Source organism: Tupaia chinensis, unplaced genomic scaffold (assembly GCF_000334495.1).
Source record: "Tupaia chinensis unplaced genomic scaffold, TupChi_1.0 Scaffold144899_1, whole genome shotgun sequence".
NCBI classification, from domain to species: Eukaryota; Metazoa; Chordata; class Mammalia; order Scandentia; family Tupaiidae; genus Tupaia; species Tupaia belangeri.
In genome coordinates, this window is record NW_006204759.1 from 3,632,501 (window position 1) to 3,641,684 (window position 9,184).

Below are 9,184 nucleotides of genomic sequence, written 5' to 3' on the forward strand. Positions count from 1 at the left end.
TCTCAGATCTTGGGCATGCATGCACACATGCCTGGCATGAGTTTAAGCCACCGGGTCCAGGACTTGAACCACAGTTGACTATGTGGAAGTCCAGTGATAGCCATTACACTAACTGCTGGTCCCAAGGATCAGACTTCTAAGACCCAACCCTATGAAGATAGACAGAAAGAAGGGGAGTAGAAGAAAATATGAATCCTCCCAGATCATGACCAGTTATTCTTCAGGCCATATTAGAAAGCAAAACCCAGATTCCCACCCTATCCAGTGGCTTTTAGCTCCCTATCTCTCTAGGAAACCTTAATAGCACCTACCACCACTTTCATCCCAATCACTCTCCATGTATGTCACATTACCTTCGAATGCCAAGTTTGGCCTGTCCCCACAATCAATCACAGGCCGAAGCTGATATAATTTTTATTCCAACCCCTATTCCATGTTTTCCTTGCCCTTGGCCATCATCAGATGTATGATGTTCTTTATGTCCTTATAAAACACAAACCCTTATTCTTAGGAAAACTTCCTCCTCTTTGGCCTTGCCTATATTGGATTGTAACAATTTTTATTAACATTTATCATTGGGCATAAAAATACAAAGTGGCAGGAATCAGCAGTTGGCGTAATGGCTACGTTGCTGGACTCTCATGTAGTCAACTGCAGTTCAAGCCCCAGACCCAGTGATTTAAACTCACATCAGGTGTGTGTGTGTGTGTGTGTGTGTGTGTGCCCAAGATCCCGAGAGGAGAATGGAGAAGGGATTGTGGCGTGACCATCCCTCCTGGGGGTGATTTCTCACTTTCTGTCTCTCTGTCTTTTTGGCGAGTACACACGCCCTATAGCAAAATCCTCTCAAAAAAAAAAAAAAAGTAGCATCCAAAGAAGTTCCCAAGATTTCAGACATGGTCCTCCCTACTACTCCGGCTGTGTAGAGCAACCCAGTGTCTCGTTGGTAATTAACACTGATTATCCCAGGTAGAGTGGCAACTCTGCTCTTTGTATGTTGGTTTATATAACAACCAAAACATGGCCAAGTGAGAGGCTCAACTTTCAACTCAGTGATATCACTGGTACATTCTTTCATAGAAGAACACATCCCTTGAGAGTTACACACTTCTGGTATACCATTTTAGATTCTCTCAGTCTCACTCTTATTTCAGCCACAGCTTCAGGAATCAGCTTTAGTAGGCACAACTCATCAACACTTCAAATTTTGTCCATGTGCCCCTTCTGCACTGGGTCTTCTTTGACTCCACAGAAAAAGATTTTCACTGGGAACCTCTTCAGCACTCATATAAATATTAAAGTCTGGGGCCAGCAGGTAGCATGGTAGTTAATCCACTGGACTTCCACATGGCTGACTGCTATTCAAGTCCTTGACCTCATGGCTCTCTCTCTGTCTCTCTCTCTCTCTCTAGTGAACATATGTGCCCTATAGCAAATTAAATAATAATAAATAAAAATTAAATATGCTATAATTTTTAAAAAAAATTAAGGTCTATGATCCATACTGAGTTCATTGTTATAGAGAGTGAGTAGTATAGGTTTTTGTTTTTTTTAATATGGAAATCCAACATTTCCAGCACTATTTTCAGCTGAATTGCCTTTGCACCTTTGTCAAAAATCACTGGATGATACATAAGTGGATCTACTCCTAGACTCTCTGTGCTATTCTATATTCCATATACTGACCTATATTTCTATTTTTTTCTAATACCATACTTTTCTAATTATTGATACTTAAGAGTCTGCATGGCAAAAGACACAGTAATTAGTGTGAATCAACAGCCCTCAGAATGGGAAAATATTTTTGTAAATTATGCATCAGATAAGGGACTGATAACCAGAATACACAAGGAATTCAGGCAACTGTTTGGAAAAAAGATGATCAACCCTTTTAAAAGATGGGAGAATGAGATGAAAAAAAAAAAAAAAAAACTCGTGTGTTGAAAGGGGAACTCTTTTACACTGCTGGTGGGAATGTATATTGGTCCAGCCACTGTGAAGAACAATTTGGAGATCCCTCAAAAATCTACAAATAGAACTACCATATGATCCAGCAATCCTACTCCTTGATATCTACCCAAAGGACAGAAGAATTCTTCACTGGAAAAGTGCTTGCACATCGATGTTTGTTGCCGCACTGTTCATGATTGCTAAGACATGGAACCAACACAAATGCCCCCGTACGGATGAATGGATTGAAAAACTGTGGCACATATACTCTATGGAATACCATTTAGCCATAAAAACCAACAAAACCCTGGCTTTTGACAGAAAGTGGAAGAATATGGAAAATGCACTGCTGAGTGAAGCAAGCCAGGATATGAAGGATCGTATGTCCCCACTTAATACATACCAAGTGTCTGCACTCTATGACTAAAACTGATTGACTAAAGCATGTACAACACAAGAGATGGGTGTGAATACCAGACGTGGCGTGTGTGGAGGAGTGGGGCCTGGAGAAGTAAATTTGGAGGAGAGCTATGGAGGCAGAGTATTGATGGGATGGGGAGGTGTGGTGTTATCTGTTGAAGATATTTTGATCAACTGGACTGGAGAGAAATGTTCACATATTGAAATGTTCACTCTGTAAGCTAAATAATGTGATTGAATATATAAAAAAATTAAAAAGGGAAAAAAAGAGTAAGTCAGAAAATCAGACACCACGAGTTGTCCAATTTTGTTCTTCTCTTTCAGAACTAATTGTGATTTATAATGTCTTTGCCTTTGCATGTAAATTCTACCTTCAGATTGTTGATTTCTACCCAAAAATTCCTTTTGGAATTTTGATTGGAATTTTGTTGTATCTCCAGATCATTTTCTAAAGAGTTGAATATTGAGTCTTCCAGTCCATGATAATGGACCCCAGCCCAACAGGACAGTGAAAAGGAAGAGAAGGTATTACAACATGTTCATACACCATTGGAGGGTGCTTTCTCCCTCTCCCTCCCACTCTCTCTCTCTCTCTTTCTCTCTCTCTCTCTATCTCTGACTCTCCTGGTAAGCACAAGCACCCTCTGGCACATGCAAACACACACACAAAAATTAACTCTTTCACAGATAGTAGAATGGTGGCTAGCAATAACTGATGGTGGAAGCAGATTGAGAAGATGTCAATCAGAGGATACAAAATTAAATAGGAGGAAAAAAATCAAGAGCTCTATTGTACAAATGATGACTATAGTTAACGTTGTAATGTATAACTGAAAATCACTAAAAGAGCAGAAATAAATGGAATTTATTTATTAAATTATTCAATAAATGAAATTATTTAATAATTGAAAACAGGGAAGTAAGAAAAGAAAGTAAGAGAAAATCAATGAAACCAAAAATATGTTCCTAGAAAAGATCAATAAAATTAACATTTTTGTGTGCCCAAGTTCCCGAGAGGAGAATGGAGGAGAAGGGATTGCAGCATGGCCATCCCCCCTAGAGGATGATTTCTCGCTTTCTGTCTCTCTGTCTCTGTCTTTCTGGTGAGCGCATGTGCCCTATAGCAAAAACCTCTTAAAAAAATTAATAAGTCTCTAGCCAGGTTAAGGAAAAATATGAAACATTTGCTAATATCAAGCATGAACGAATGCATGCCACTACAGATCTTATGGACAATAAAAGGCATAAAAACAGACTCATGGACCAATAGAGCAGAACAGAAAATCAAGAAATAAACCTTGTGACGTATGGCCAATTGATTTTTGACAAAGGGAATAAGACAATTCAATGGAGAAAAGTAAGTCTTTTCAGGACCAGCAAATGGGGTAATGGTTACATTGCTGGACTCCCACATAGTGGACCATGGTTAGAGTCCCAAACTGGGGAGCTTAAACTCACACTAGGCATGTGTGCATATGTGCCCAAGATCCTGAGAAGAGAATGGAGGAGAAGGGATTGTGATATGGCAATTCCCCGTGGGGTTTGATTTCCTACTTTCTATCTCTATGTCTCTCTCTTTCTGGTGAGAACACATGCTCTATAGCAAAAACCTCTAAGTCTTTTTGGGGCTGACAGGTGGCATGGTGGTTAAGGCACTGGACACTCCCATATGGCCGACCACGGTTCAAGTGCTGGACCTGGTGGCTTGCTTTCTTACTTTCCCACTCCCTCTCCCTCTCTCTCTCTCTCTCTCTCTCTCTCTCTCTCTCTCTCTCTCTCTGTCTCTCTCTCATCAAATGAAAATAAGTGAATAAATAAAGAAAATTAAATAAATAATTTTTAAAAAATAAACCTCTAAGTCTTTTCAACAAATGATGCTGAGAACCAGATGTTCATCTGCAGAAAAAAAAAAATTGACTCCTCTCTTTCATCATTGACAAAAATCAACTCAAAATGGATCAAAGTTCTAAATTTAAGAGAAAACACACAAATGGCTAAAAATCACATGAAAAAGGCTCAGCATCTCTGGAGACAGTGTGGGAAGAAGATAGGAGAAAGGGGAAAGTGTGAGGAAAGAAATTAAGGAGAAAAATAGAGTCAAGACATTTATGGAACACAGAAATAGATTATTATCTATTGATGATAGTGTGTATCGTGTCCTCAATTGAACTGATGGGAAGTGTGTTCATGTTGGGTAAATTCAAATTACAAACTAAGTGATGTATAGTGATTGAATGTATAAAATAAATTTTTTTAATAAGTTCAATGTCTCTTACTGTAAGGGAAATGCAAATCAAAACCATAAGGAGATATCATTTAACCCAAGTCAGAATGACTCTCATCAGAAAAATAAAGAACAAGTGTTAGTGAGGCTGTGGTGGTGTTGGAGTAATGAGATGAAATAGCTTTTTGAACCACTTTCTCTAATTTTCTGTAATTAGTCTATTTCAATTTTTCATCTTTTCTGAAGTGAGCTTTTATAAATAATATTATCTTTATTAAACATTACCTATAATAAGAAAAAAAAGATTTCATCAATCTGAACAAAGTGATGAATAGATATTTCATCTTTTTGTTGTTGGTGGTTTTTTCCCTTAGGCTATATGCAATTGCGAGGGAGAGAGAAAGAGAGACAGAGAAAGGGAGGCAAAGTGAGGCATCCCCTAAGAGGATGGCCTCTATGCAATCCCTTCTTTATTCTACTCCTGGGATCTTGGGCATGCATACACATGCATGCAGCATGAGTTTCAAGGCATTGGGTCTGGGACTCAAATCACTGTCAATCATGTGGGAGTCCAGCAACTGTAACCACTATGCCATTTGTAAGCTAAATAATGTGACTGACTATATAAAAGAAAATGAAATTTAAAATATAAATAAATAAATAAGTAAAATGGTTCAACTCAAAAACTGACAAATGATATGAATAGACATTACTCAAAAGAAGATATATAGATAACCAATAGGTATATGAAAAAAAATGTTTAACATGGCTAATCATCAGGGAAATGCAAATAAAAATCACAATGGGATATCATCTTACCTGTTAGAACAGCTATTATCAAAGACACAGCTTCAGTAACAGAGATGCACAGTTAAGCCACTGCTTGGAAGGCTGGAAGCTACATGGGAGGTCTGAGTTCAGTTCCCAGGACAATCTAAACACACCAGGTGTAGATACCGACACCTATAATCCTAGCTAATTGGGAGACTTGGGTAGAAAGATGACATTATGAGATCCTGTCAAGAAATTGCTATTTTTTGTCTGCCTCTCTCCCTGGCCTCTTCTCTCTCTAATAAAGGGGTAAAAAGAAAACAAATAGCAAATGCAGGCAAGCATATGGAGAAAGGAGAACTACAATGCACTGTTGGTGGGAATGTAATTTAGTATATCCATTATGGAAAACAGTATAGTTGTCCCTCAAAAAACTGAAAACAGGACTGCTATGTGATCCAGCAATCCCATAACTAGGTAGATACCCAAAGAAAAGAAAATCAGTATGTCATAGAGATGTCTAAACACCAGTGTTTACTGTAACAAGTGTTCACAATAGCCAAGATAGGAAATCACCAAAGTGTCTATCAAAAAATGAATGGATTATAACAAAGTCTCACATACACATATATAGACATATACATACAAAAATATTATTCATATTCAGCCATTAGAAGGAATGCAATCCTGTCATGCAAAGCAATATGTATGACATTATTTTAAGGCACAAAAAAAAAGAAAAATTCCATGTCCTTACTCACATGTTGCAACTAAAGAGGATCTCACAGAAGCAGATACTGGTTACTAGAGGTGGAAGAGAAGGAAACTGGGAATAGGGAGATGTTGGTGAACAATCAAGATTACAGTTAGATAACAGAAGTAAGTCATCTTGTTCCTTAGTACAGTAGCACTAATAGGAGTCAACAATAACCTGTTTATTCTATTTTTCAGATTTTTGCTATAGGGCTTGTGCATTCTTTAGAAAGAAACAGAGAAAAGGGGAAATTGAGAATTCATCCCCTGGGGGGATGGCCATGCCACAATGCCTTTTCTTCCATTCTCCTCTCTGGATTTCAGGCATGTATGCACACATGCCTGGAGTTCTCAAGCCACCAGGTCTGGAACTTGAACTGTGGTTGATCATGTGGAAATTAGTACCTTAACCACCACACCACTTACTGGGATCAACAAATAATTTATTATATGTTTTAAAATAGCTAGAAGAAAGGATCTGAATGTAATAACAAATATTTGAGTTAAGGGGTATGCTGATTACCTTGATTCAATTGTTATATATGTGTTCATATATTAAAAACACACTGCACTCTATAAATATGTACATTTGCTATGTTTAAATTAATAGACACTTAAAATATTATACATTAAAAATAAAACAAACATGTTTTCAATAAATGAAAATTTCAGCCAAGAAGTAGAAACAATAAAATGAACATTTTTAAAACAGAAAAGGGAAAAGGAGTTAGAGAAACACATTTCTAATCCTTCCCACATTTTGTGTTCATCAATCTGTGACCTTTACCAGGGTTCTCAATCACTAAGACTCTGACTAATGAAATCACATTAGCTGATAGTTTCCCAGGAGTCCTTCTGGAACCAAAAAGCTCTTCTACCACAAATTCCAGAATCATTACTGATCCCCAAGACATAGTCCCAGTGGTTCCCACTAACAAGGCCCCAAGAGAGAAAACACCCAAGGGTAAGAACTGGTTAGGAGGCAGAGTTTAAAAAGAACTTTTCCATTTTGCTTTCCTTTGGAGCCTTATCCCTCTCCCAGGGCCTAAAACAAGTCAGAAATTGACATGAAGAAATTGACTTGTCTCTTTAAATTCTCTGAATTGAAAACCCTCTTAGGAAAACCACAGCTAACCCCAACAGCATGACTGGCATTCTGTGGGAGTTCAAGGACATGGATAAGTCAACTAGGTCCAGTGACCACCAAGAAGTGGAGCTTGCATCATCTACCCCAGAGAGTGCCCATAAAGTCAAGGCCAGAGAGAGAACCTCTCTTGAGAAAGAAGTCTAGAAACAGAAAGTGTGAGGTGTTTCCATCTGTTTCCTTTTCAGTATCTTTCTCCCATCCTTCTCCTGTCTACTAGGAGGGCTCATTTTTGAGGCACCCAGACATAGGGATATAGTGCAGCTAGCCGACAGACAAGATCCCAGATTGTTTTCCATCATTTCTTATATAGAGGAGCCCTGTACATCTTTTCTGGGTTGAAAACTGGGTCTGAAAACCTGTTCACCTTCTTCCCAGAAGAAATCACACTGGATTCCATGCCCATTCCAGGGTGAGTACTCTCACATGTCCTTCCTCTGCTCTTACTAAACAGAGACAGGGCTCCTGCTGCCATCTGCTCAAACCTGACTTTATACATGGTGCAACACATGCCTCAGAGAGGGAAAACTATTTAGGAGAAGACCAGGGACTATAACCTAGAAGTCCTGGCTCCTATCTGGTCCCTTTTGCCCATACTTCCTCCCTTGAATGAAGCTTGCTCTCTGATATTTTAGGGATAAGTCAGAGGGGATTTGCTGAGTCCAGTTCACCATCCAGGACCCACTGTAGCAGGCAGCCTAGAACCTTCTTTATAGAGGGTATTGCTGAATCTTTTCATCTGTGGAGTGTGATGGGGTGGAACTCTAGAGTGGAGAGTTAATGCAGGTCAGGCAGGAGGGCCTTGAGAATGGTAATTCAGGAGGACTCTCCAGTGGGCCCCATGGTGACCCTGTCACTCTGAATGTCTCCAGTGTTCAGAGATCATCCCAGAATCTCACCAACATTAAGTAAGCTCTGTCTCCACCATCTAAGGATTGCCAGTAATCATTATACTTTTCTTCCATCCCTAGTCATGACTTGTCTGTAAAAGTACTCCTCTTAAGAGCCTTATATTGAGAAGCAGCTTATGTGAAAAGAAGCATGTCCGTATATGGATTGTTACATTACCTACTTGTCCCATCAACACAAAGGCAAATTTAGCCTCTGCAACAGCCTTGCACTGAACACTTAGCCCTGTGCCTATCTTAAATCATAAAACTTAACCCAAACACCAACATATTCAGAAAATTTAACCCAAACACCAACATGTCTAGGAAGTCTTCCACGACACTTTGCTCATATGGTTGTGTTCTTTTTCAGAAATTCTATAGACATTTGAACTTATTTGTTTAAAAGACATCATTTATTTAAACATATTGAGTACCTGCTATGTGTAAATTATTATAAGTATTATTCTTAAATAAAATTAATCAAATATGTATTTTATCCTTATTGAAAAGTAGTATATACTCCATAGAGAACTGACTGAGCTATATGATAAATATAAGTTCCAAGAAATAGTGTATAGTGGGAATTTAGGGAAGAGAAGAGATTCTTTCTAGATGAGAAAGTTTCAGGTAAGAATTAATCCAGCGGCCAGCATTTGAGTCAAGTCTTGGATTACTCAAGCATGTAAAGTTTAAGGGAAGTCATTGCATGCATCAAAAACTGCATGAGGGGGGCCCGCAGGTGGTGTAGTGGTGACTCCATTTCTTTCAGGGCAACTCCAATTTATTAAACCCACCTTGCTGAGAATTGGTGCCATTTCAAGGAGGCGAGCTGGTCACGTAGGAAAAATTCATGAAATCATGACCCACTGGGACTGACCAATGAGAGAAACAAAAGAGACACCAGAAACCTAAAGTAACTTTTCTGCTGAGAGAAGCAAAGGAGATACCAGAAATAGCTACACTCCCTGTAATCTACAGCCAATGTGTAGCACCTGAGTGCATTCCTTGACCTCCCCACCCCCCTCACCCCCC